We start from the raw sequence: 9,274 nt of genomic DNA on the forward strand, positions 1-9,274 counted from the left end.
GTGAGTGCACTGCAAAACATTTATGTAAGTAAGAAAGCAGGGTACTCCTAAATCATGTGAGGCTGGTTATACTAAAGATATAATGGCATCTAAAAAAAAATCGCCAGGTACTGTCAAACTCAGGAGGAGGTGTCAAATTCAGTAATGTATGTTATACGATAAGAAAAAAAGTTGTGAGAGCAAAGTATTTCATGCTAAATATTATAAATATATTTTGCTGTTTTCGAATGTGACTCCGAGTGCCTTTCGCGCTGCGGGTTATTTCAAACAGAAATGTTGCCGAAATTAGTATCTTCAGGAAATGCTAATCTAAACCTCCTTAAAACAGACACGACCGTGGATTCTATTTTCATCCACGGATTTTATAACGAGGTTCTCGCCGTCGGCCTGACTGCTGTCAATCACAGAAAATGACATTTTTTGGTGAAGTAATGACACACGGATGTCCTCTTCTGTGATTACGGGAAACTTTACCGACTCACATTTCTTGCGCGTGTAAGCGGACAGGATCTCTATCTGAAACATCCTCCCCTTAAGTTTGGTGCCGGCTGTTGATTTTGGTTTTGTTGAGGCAAGTATGCGAGTCAGAAAGATAGGCGGTTAACTTTCAGTTAATTTAACATTTTATGTACTGCTAGAGGCTGTCTTAAGCATTAAAAATAACTCAAAAAAACTCCAAGTAAAGGCCAACTTTTGGTCCAGACCGCTCGTAAACTATAATCTAATTCAAATGCACTTGAATATGAACATTTTCAGGTCGCCCTCCTACTAGAAATCATTCTGCTGTCTCCTGTGAATCTCGCGTTTCTATTTATTAAACTCCATCTGCCACCTTCGTGTCCATTCACTTAGCTAGTTGCATGCAACATGGTTTCGATAGGTCCACAGAACCACTCAAATAATGACTGTCTAATTTTTCCTCTCATAAGTTTTCAGAAATACTCATACAATCAAAAAACACTCAGTGCATTTTACTTTCAAGTATGGGTCTTGAATGCAATATGTTATTTCCTATGCAAAGTAAAATAACGCACAATATTTTCACAATTCACACCCGACAAAATATAAAAAGATATTTGTTCATTTGGTTAGAATGATACTGAATGTTATGGCATTAACTGGGTGTTGTCAACTTGTTATTGTATAAATTAGTGTGTATAAGTAATAACATTTATTACGAATGGTTATTTGTGACGGCATTCATTTAAAGGATCATGTCATTTCCTGAGCAGAATGTGATTTCTACTGATTACTTATTAAAAGTAAGCAATTACTAAAAGTAAAGTCACCCTACTTGTAAAAGGGAGTGCATACCTGAACACAAATACAATTCGGAACTCATCTGTCCACCCGAATAAATGACCTTACAGAAAACGTGCGACCACCTTGTGCGATCAATGCTCTGATAGTACTTTCATGAAGTTAGTGGAGCGTAGGTAAACGTGCAGAATAACACGCCTGCTCCAACTGTGAATATCAAAACATTTATTACATATATACACAACTGTACAGCACATTTAATGCACGTGATTGGATTAAAACACATGTCAACAAAACGCTGGCCGACATCAGTTCAGTTTCTTGAGTATTTTCCTGAAATGTGATGTATTAATGGGATGGTATAAAACAAGAAGTGGCATACTGCTTATTTTTATACAATAAATATCACCACAGTTGTTAATAGAAGCTCAACGCTTTGTTAAATCGTAATTAGCCTGCAATCAGAAAGAAATTATATAAAACGAATAGTCCGTTTGGCTCTTTCATTCGTAATGATGTACTTACTAAGCAATAGCTTACTACCCAAACTGTGACGACTACCGGTGATTTAGTCACATTGAAAAACTTTCTGCATATTCCTTTCATTAGTCCGAGAGCAACAAGGAGCGTTGGCCCTGACGTCAATCTTAGTTCACCTACTATCCCTAAGTATTAATATAAACAATGAGATTCGGTAATAGTGCTTACAATGTAGAGAAAATAGCATTACTCTAGTCCATTCATTCGTGTCTTTTTAATTCATTCGTACAGTTTAGAGTGTTTGAAATAATGTCCAACAAGGTCCGAGTACGATGTTTGGTGATTTCCAGCATCATTTGGGGAATCTCGTCTGGACACTGGGAGGGTTGAGACTGGAGGGGATGCAGTGAAACCTGCAGGCAGCGCAAGCGCAGGGAGACCCGGGCCACTGCTGGAAACAGGCCTGATCGTCCGGAGTCAAGGGGCACTTCATGGTCGGCGACGAGTGCCTCGGGCTGCCCAGGGTCAAGAGCGAAGGAGCGGCGCCCAGCAGCAGCGAGCCGCCCGCTGTCAGCACAGGCAGCTGGGCGAGACGCGAGGTGGAACCGCTCCTGCCATACATCTCGCCGATCAGCCTCTTCATCTCTTCCAGGGAGCTGGTGAGCATCAGGATGTAGTTCCTGGCCAGCAAGAGAGTGGCGATTTTGGAGAGTTTCCTCACCGACGGTCCGTGAGCGTAGGGCATAACTTCCCGGAGCGCGTCCATGGCCACGTTCAGGTCGTGCATCCTCTTGCGCTCTCTGCTGTTGATCTTTTTCCTCAGTAGGAACTGCTCGTCCTCGGATAGATCCTTCTTACTCCTGGATTTGGCAGACGGGGTGGGACTGGGCGACTCCTCGGGAGAATGCGACCGATCGGCAGGGTCGACCTTGTGAGGGATGTTGTACAAGGTGGAGGTGACCACAAGCAGTTCGTTTGGTGTCGACTTCAGCAGTTCGCTCATGGTCTGAAGTCCAGAGTCAGTTTCTGGGGATAAGTGAGCACACACGCGCTTTGTTCGGCTTTGCGGCCGGCTTTCTTCGATCCTCGCGAGCACCAAGGCGTAACCCAGGGTTTCAAGCTCCTACCGCCGAGTATTGCCGACTTTTATGCTCAATCTGTGAGAGTTTCTGAGAAGTTTCGCGACAGTAAAACCCAAAATAAACCTGGCGCTGGCAAAAGAGTGAAGGTATTTAACAGGGAATGGAAGAGAATTAGCCAATTACAAGTCAGGACACAGTAACTGATCAACGCTATTGGTACAAAGCTCTTTCAATGAAAAATCTCTCGGAGCTCCCTCTTCCTCCACCTCCCCCCACCCCCCCCCCGCCTTTAATCCAGATATCTCTATCAGTCTTTATAAATTTAAAGCATTTGTGCTTATTCCGCGATTGCGAGATCTTTCCAATCCCCCCATTTGTAATGTCCTTTTTCTTCCATGGGCCTTTCATCTGCATTTATTTCACATTTTATTTCAAAATCTGTTTATAGACAGTACTGATGAGGGGTCTCGGCCCGAAACGTCGACTGTACCCTTTCCCATCGATGTTGCCTGGCCGCTGAGTTCCTCCAACATTGCGTGTGTGTTGCTCGGATTTCCAGCATCTGTTTGTTTATTGTCATTCTTCAGTACAAAAGTGTAAAGGAGAACGAAATGATTGTTACTGTGTATCCAATGCAGCATAAAAAATAAGCATAAATAACACAATAAGAAACTCAATAAATATAGAAATATAGTGTGGACGTGTACACCCTTCATTTCCCATCAGTTCGTTCATTTTAACAGCTTTCAAAATCCCTAGAGATCGATCATTGGCTGTGAATCTAGTTTCTTAAATTAATAAAACATAAACAGCGTGGATGATAGCGTTGCTTTATACAGTATGAATCCAATTTCGGACTCCGTGTAATATTCGAAGAAGACGCAAGAGACTGCAGATGCTGTAATCTGGAAGGGAAACAAAGTGCTGGAGGAACTCAGCGGGTCAGGCAGCATCTGTAGGGGGGGAATCGACAGTCGTTATTTCTAATCGTCGCCGTTCATCCGGAATGCCCGTTTGTTTTTGTTTTTGCTCCGTGTAACATCTGCTGGAATGTGAAAAGTTTTGATCAAAGCATAAATAGGAAAGGTGTTTTAAAGCCTTAAATTTTCGTTCTTTAGCTTTTAAAAAAAATGGAGATTGTTTGGATTTTCCCCCGCTCTCAAGCAGATCAAGCAGCATCTGGGGTAAGAGAAGCAGGGTTTCTGGTCGAAACCCCTTCGTCTGCTGGACATCCGTGTGCCATTTAACCGAGCCTTCGTTCATGCCCCAGGGCCTTGACTAAAAGCTGGCAGCGCTGCCTGCCGTTCACCTGTCCTTTGAAACCCAAGTGGTTTAAGTAAAACGCTTATATTCTAGTTAGCGATATTAAACAAAGAACACAGTTTCATGGGAAAGCACAGGAAGCCAATGAGAAATATCTCCCAAGTATTTCGGATTTAACGACGTATATCGGTGAAATTAAACCAGATTCTGATTCTGATGTTTGAGGGTTCTGTTAGAGACAAGAGCTTATATGGAGTTATATTGACAAACGCCAACTCATTGAACATACACAAACAAGATGGAGGAATTCTATGCAAAGAATAAAACAACTATGGAAAGAAATGAAGATCCAACGTTTGGGGCCGAAAGGGTCTCGGTCCAAAACGTAGAAACTTTATTCCTTTCTACAGATGCTGCCTGGCCTGCTGAGTTTCCGCAGCATTCTATGTGTGTTACCCTGGATTTCCAGCAACTGCGGAATGGCCTGTGTTACTGGCGCATACACTTTATTTATCTTGCTGCTTGAGAACCCGACCGTAGAACCGTACGCATTGAGATTCAGCGTTGTAATAAATATTGTTCTGAAATAAATGCAGCACTTGACTTTTTTGTGCGACATAAAAGAATCGATTTTTGTCAGTTAAATGCGGTGAGACAACTCCGAGGAGAAATGCCACTGATGCAGGAAAATCTGAGAAAGTGTTAGAAATTTAGCAGATCAGACGGTTTGTGTGGAAAGAAAAACGGAGTTAATGCTTCAGGCCAGTAACTTTTCCACAGAATTTATAATTGCATTAAGGATTATTAAGAAAGCGCAGACAAACTTTCTTTGTGAATTGCAACACAATTTAAAAAAATAATACTGATCGGACAACCACGTTACTTCTTGCGGTGATGACTCTCCTCCCCCTTCCCTGTCCCAAGACCCAAACACAAAGTGACTGACCTGATTAAGCAGGACTCACAGTTCACTCAACACATTCACTCGCCGCCAACTTCCCCGGGACGTGCGACAGAAACTAAACACACACACACACACACACACACACACACACACACACACACACACACACACACACACACACACACACACACACACACACACATACACACACACACAGACACTGAAATGAATCAACATTATCTTTTTTGGGTGGTTTGTTTTGTAGGAGATACGAACAAGGAAAACATACACCGACTGTAACTGTAAAAACACGTATGTTTCTTTCGCTGAATTGCTTCTACCTGTGCAAGCTGTATGAGAATGTGCAAGGGGAAAGAGCGTGTACCTTTGCACTTGAGTGCCTTGCACCACCACGTTATTCTTACTGAGCTTTGTGATTTATCCCCGGCTGGCGACCTGTGCGTTAAACTGTGAAGAGGGATATCGGTAATTACAGTACCAACCATATCCCTAAACACAGTATCCAGGATATGTTAAAGGATACCTGGCCAATGCACAGCTGGGAAGAATCGCTTTGGTCGGCATAGAAAAGATACACATCCTAAATCAGAATGGATATCTCAACGGCAGTCTCAGGCTACTTGCTGCTTTCACGCAACACTATTTAGCAGGGTAGGTAAACATTGCTTGCGACTGTAATTTAAAATATTGGGCCTACGATACGCCAGGATGAATTAGCAACTGGTTAACAAAAAAAAAACCTATATTTTAAGACTCGCCGTTGACTGAGTTGATATTCCAATTTTTATAAGCGCAGCATGCTTCAAAGAAACCTGGTATAAATGAAGCGTTTTATTTTAGTGCGGTTAATTTATAACACGCAGGGCCAGTGTTTATTCCAGAGGAAACGGGACAACTGGCAGGCGAAGGGAACGTTTCACTCATCTTGAAAAGATTCCTGTTTTCTCATTTTGAGAGAAGCCGGCTCCAATGTTGGGTGCATTTAACCTGAAAACAAGCCTTTGAAAGGCACAGAAGACCGAGTGTACTGGGGATGCAAAGGGAAACAAAGGTGCCAGTGAAGTCATTTCCCTGCATTGGGTCCAGCCATCCGCTTTCTCCGTGGCTCCATTTGAATGGACAGAATGCCGCAGGAAGATGAAGAATTAAAGGGAACAAGCCATCAATGCACAGCCAAAGGAGGAGAGGCGGCAGCACATGAACGGATATCTGCTTTACTCTCTCTCCCCGTCTGGCTCACAAAGGGACTTCTGATGAATTATGGAATATTTCTGGCGCCAATGAAAGTGACTTTGTAAGAAGTTTAATGAAAATAAAGGGAAAGGGATTATTTGAGAAAATACAAGAGCTAGTTTTCGGGAAGGACACTACGATAAAACTAAGGAAAAATACAACGTGTGCAAATAAAAAGTATAGATAATCTCACTGTGGGTGCTAATCCTTATTTGAATTAATATTCAAGCGTTTTAACAAGCAACATTTGTCTTAAATGGGCTGGGGGGGGGGTAGCATTGTCTGTGTTAATGCCCCTGTAGCTCATTAGGAAGTTTAGAACATTGAAAAACATTTTTGTAATGTTTAATATTAGTAAAACGCAAATCTTAGAACACCTTGCAGAGAGGTCCTTTATCTTCACTCAACCTACTTTGGGGTACAGAGCCTACAAAAGGGGAGGGATACCGCCCAGTCCAGCAGAGGAAATGCCCTCACCACCATGAGCACATCTGCATGGAGTACTGCCTTGAGAAAGCAGCAGCCATCATCAAGGACCCCCACCATCCAGGCTCTGCACTCTTCTCGTGCTGCCATTGGGAAGGAGATGCAGGAACCTTAGGTCCCACACCACCGGGTTCTTGAACAGTTATCACCCTTCAAATATCCAACATGAACAACTTCACTCACCTCATCCCTGAACTGATTCCACAGTCTATGGTCTGGCTTACAAGGACTCTACAACTAATGTTCTCAGTATTATTTTACTTATTTGTTATTATTATGATCATTATTACATATTTGCACAGATTCTCCTCCTTTTCACATTGATTGTCTTTGATTTTTGTGCAGTTTTTCATTGTTCTATTGTATTTCTTGTGAATGCCTGCAAGAAAATGAATCTGAGGTACAAATATGATGATATATTCATACTTCGATAATAAATTTATTTGAACTATGAACTATAGCTTGATATTTGGTAGCTCCATTGGCCCTTGGACAGTTTTTCCACTGATGCAGTGGTATAGTTGTGGCTGGAGTGGTACGTGCTATTACCTGCACTTTATGTTATTTTTCGTACATCAAACACCGTTGTTTGCAATACCATTTTGTGTCCTAATTTTAACATTTTACTCTCAATATGGTGATTATGCAAGGTGCAATCCCGTCCAAGCATATACTAGGTGGCCACTTAATTAGGTACACCCGTACAACTGGTTGTTAATGCAAATATCTAATCAGTCAATTGTGTGGCAGCAACTCAATGCATAAAAGCATGCAGACATGGACAAGAGGTTCAGTTGTTGTTCAGACCAAATCTCAGAATGGGGAAGAAATGTGATTTAAGTGACTTTGACATGGAATGATTGTTGGTGCCATAAGGGGTGGCTTGAGTATCTCCTGGAATTTCCATGCACAGCAGTCTTTAGAGTTTACAGAGAATGGTGGGAAAAACAAGAATTATCCAGTGAGTGGAACTTCTGTTTGTGAAAGTGCCTTGTTAATGAAAGAGGTCAGAGGAGAATGGCCAAATTAGTTCAAGCTGACAGAAGGGCAACAGAAACTCAAATAACCAAATATTTCAACAGCAGTGTGCAGAAAAGCATCACTGAACACAAACACTGTCAAAACTTGAAGTGGATGGGATTCGAACAGAGGGCCACATGGTATGGCTCACCATAAGCAACACCATGAAAAAGCCACCACTTCTCATTAAAATGCAGAACATCTTCACCATTCCTTTGAAGCAGTTTATGTCTTTGTGTTTATAATGCCTTTTCTCCACTGCCATTGTCTGCACTGCCATCAGTTAAGGGGACATCACTTAAAGCTGCATTCCAGGAATTCACAAGTGAGTGCTGTAAGCTTTGCCTTGCCGGCAGAATAAACTGGATAGTACATAGTTATTCCATTGGCACCAGAGTGGGATAGAGAAATAAAAATCTTATTATTCTGGATATTATTTTAAATCAAACTGTTAAATGTCTTTTGCTCCATATTAAGCACAGAATAGCTCCCTTCTAACTCTATGAGTACTGATAAGACAAACTACGCTAAGTGAGATCTGCAGACTGCCACAGATTGGAGAGGAGTTGCCTGATGAGGCAGTGAGAAGGACAAAAAGGAGGAGGTCTGCGATTTTTGTGGTCTGCTCTTCTTGACTTAACTATGCTTGCATTAGTTCTTGATAGGGAGATTCAAGATTGGCATTGCTTCCCAAAAGATCTGCCGTCATTTTGAATGGTCATGAACCAGGGATTCAGTATGGTTCTTACGTTATTTCAAGGAGGCTTTGAGAACCTTAAGATATTACTTCTGCCATTTAGGGATCTCTTGCCATGACAGATCACACCGTAAAGAGTAGAGAGCTTGACCTTGAGTCTGGTGTTAGCCATGTGAATGAAATGGCACACCCATGGGACTGCACTGAGTACAAACAGAGACCCAATGCAGGAATGTCTGCCTGGGAGAGAATGCTGTTACCAGTTCAAATATCTGACCAGTGATTCGGAGCAGTTTGTTGGAGGTACTTCCCCATTGTTTCAATGGGCCAAAGTGTTCAGGAGAGCAGGGATCTCTGCTGCCTGGAAGATTCTCTTCTTTGTACCTGGATTGATGTATGAGTATATGAGCACTCTTTTCTTCAGGTAGCCAAAGGTTCTACTGGTGCAGTGGTGGCAGAGGTGAATGTCTGCCTTCACTGAGAGATGGCTCCTGAGTTTTATGTTTTCAGGCCCTTATCAATGACCTTTATTGTTGGTGTATGGTCTTATGCAGCATGGGGATATTGGCAGAGGACCTTGGTTTTGGTGGATATTTAGTGAATGGACCAACAACGTTTTGGACACAATTATGATCTTATGCTAGCATCACTTATGTACTACAGCATGAGGACAAAGAGTGGAGAGGCCTTAGTTCTGGAGTGGAACCAACATATGTTGATCAACCTTGTATTCATCTGCTAGATTAGTTCCATTACTGGAGGAAGCATGTCAAAGAGTAGGGTGCAATAATGTGGAATAAAAGATAGAGAAAAAAACTTGCTATTAAT

Source organism: Hypanus sabinus, chromosome 4, assembly GCF_030144855.1.
Source record: "Hypanus sabinus isolate sHypSab1 chromosome 4, sHypSab1.hap1, whole genome shotgun sequence".
Lineage (NCBI taxonomy): Eukaryota > Metazoa > Chordata > Chondrichthyes > Myliobatiformes > Dasyatidae > Hypanus > Hypanus sabinus.